The 2,623-nt window shown below is 35.9% G+C and overlaps 1 pseudogene; it reads right to left on the bottom strand.

The window, feature by feature from the left end:
• Window positions 1-1,237: 1,237 nt before the first annotated feature.
• Window positions 1,238-1,364, bottom strand: LOC118574952 (annotated as a pseudogene).
• Window positions 1,365-2,623: the final 1,259 nt, after the last annotated feature.

Below are 2,623 nucleotides of genomic sequence, written 5' to 3'. Positions count from 1 at the left end.
AAAACCAAACACTTCTGTTTTTCAGGCTAACTTGTTCAAATAAAAAAAAAATTCTACTTACCTCCATTTAATACCAACTCAATTTCCCTGAGTTACTAGTTAGAGCTAATGTTCTGAGACTGGACTTTAACAACCCTTAATATTTCTTTTCAGGATCCACTTGAGTTCATTAGTTTTCTACTTTTGACTATTATCCTTTATCTCACTCTATCAACCACAGCTGTAGAGGCTTGTGAAGTCTTATGGTCACTGAAACTGACTGCAACTTGTTAGGATCAGTGCTATCTTTATGTAAAGCTAAGCTTCTAAAATACATGGTCAGATAAAAACTTGGTGGCAAATTTCTTCTTAGACAGTCTTATTATCAACATTGCTTCTTTGAACATGGGAGCTTTGCTTCTTTGTTTGGTACCCCCCCCCCCCCCCCCCCTGCAGATTCAGTGTGTCACTGAGATACACTACTATTTTGTTTTTCTCTGTGTTGTAAATCCTAACAGTGAGCAACTGGCCACTTTTCCTGCCCTTTGTGTGTCTTTGCCAATAATCCCCTACCCAGGTTTCTTCCACTTATTCTCTTCTTCAACAAAGGACAGGATAGGAGGTCAGGATTTCTTTTCATACAACTGAAAACAAGGGATTGGTTTCTCCAGCTCTCAAATTGATCTCTGAGTCTGACTCCTACAGCATCACTTTCAGACTGTGAAAACTGCAAAAGAAGTACAAAATACGGGTTGACTATGGGGTGTGGATGGCTGTTCACTTACCTCTCATGGTTTGAAATCTAAAAGCCATACACGTAGAGGAAATCGTAATAGCACAGAAAACAAGAAACACAAAACTGGAGTTTCTAGTTCCCTAAGACCTTAGTTATGCAATGTCTACATGAGGAGACTGGACTTTGTGAGCCCCAAATTGAAACAAATGTCCTGTCAAGGTGTTAGAGTATTTGAAACTGCAGCTGTCTCTGAAAAACCCAATTCCATGAAGAGTGTAAGGCAGATATTGTTTTCTTCATTTGTCAGATGCAAAAATGGAAACCTAGGAAAATTTAGTGGGGAAGAATAGAGAAAACAGATCCTAGAAGACAGAGCTCACATGGACTGTCACCCAGGCTGGTGCCTTTCAAGTGTTTCTTCAGTTTCTTAGACTTCTGAACAAGACCTTGAGATCTAGATAGCTAATGAACTTCCAAGTCACATATACCTTTCAAATATTCATCAATATTCCTAAATCAAAATGCATAATCGTATTTTAGAAAATAATTAACATTACATAAGAAAAGTCGTTACTCTAAATTTTTCAATCAGCAATAATTGTGCCTCAGATAAACTTCATGAGCTGTGATATTGCCTTTGAACAAAGATACATTAAAAGTTGGTCCAAAAGAAAAACTTGCTGTAAAATTAATTGAATCAGAAAAAAAATGTGAATGGCATTTAATATGGCCATCTTTTGTCACAGTAATTTATTACTGCTATTAGTTATATATAACATTTGGAAAAATAAACTATATAGCTTCTAACTTTAAACACTTATGCCTACCATAATTCTGCCTGATTTTTTTCCTCAGTCTAATTTTATACATGTAATCTCTGCAGCACTCAAGTAATTGAGATAAAATCATAATGAGTTCAAGGACAGCCTAGGTTACATAGGGAAACCCTGTATCAAAGTTGTTTTGTTTCTTGATCAAAGTTTAACTTTTTTGACTTGCATAAACACATGGATTTAGTGTGATCAAATCAGCAGCAAGTGATCTGAATGCTCCTTGAAAATCATCTTTGTATTCAAACAGGAGGGTGCACTGTTAATATTTGTAAAACTGTATAGTATTAGTAAGTACAATAATGAATATTCCATCTAAAATGTTTAACATAATAAACTGGTGATAGTTTACAGAGACCCTATTTTAAAGGAAAAGAAACACAGCTGATGAATATGCTTGAATATTTTAAGCCTGTAAATATATATATATATATATACACATTTATATGTGCCTTGTACACAGCTTTTCTGTAATTTTCCTGCAGTATGTTCATCTCCAACTTCACATGGGAGATCCAAAGATGTGTCTAAGTAGTTGTAGGTGAAGACTGGAGTATTCTCTGTGTCAAGAGTCCAATTTATAACTGAACATACAGAGTCTTTCTCCATGAGCTTTGACTTTAATATCATTGTGTTTACATGGTAGAGCTGCCTAGAAATCATGATGTTAGTACAGAAAAGGGAAAACATCTCATTTTGGGATTTTCGCATCATACTTCATATTGCAAATTGCAAAGGATGAGAATGGTTCAGAGAGATTACTGTGACTAAGTGGTGATTATTCACAAGGAAATAATCACTAAAAGAGTAGCAAGGACATAAACATAGACAAGGAGATTTACTGGATTAACACAATCAGAGACTTAAAAAGTATCATGGCAACCATTAATAGCACAGATCAGTCTAAGAAGCTGTAATCATCAGAATCTTGAAGAACAATGATGCAGCCCTCAGTGGTCAAAGGTCCTAGAGGCCCCAGGGGGCTGCTTGTAGAAATATCAAATGCTGACTACCAAAGTCTAAAGCAGGAGGAATCTGATATTCAAGGGCAACAGCAAGAGCAGAAATCACATGCAGT

The sequence above is a fragment of the Onychomys torridus genome, chromosome X, assembly GCF_903995425.1.
Source record: "Onychomys torridus chromosome X, mOncTor1.1, whole genome shotgun sequence".
Classification (NCBI taxonomy): domain Eukaryota; kingdom Metazoa; phylum Chordata; class Mammalia; order Rodentia; family Cricetidae; genus Onychomys; species Onychomys torridus.
The sequence above is the reverse complement of the archived record's forward strand: the minus strand, read 5'-3'. Positions and strand labels throughout refer to the sequence as shown.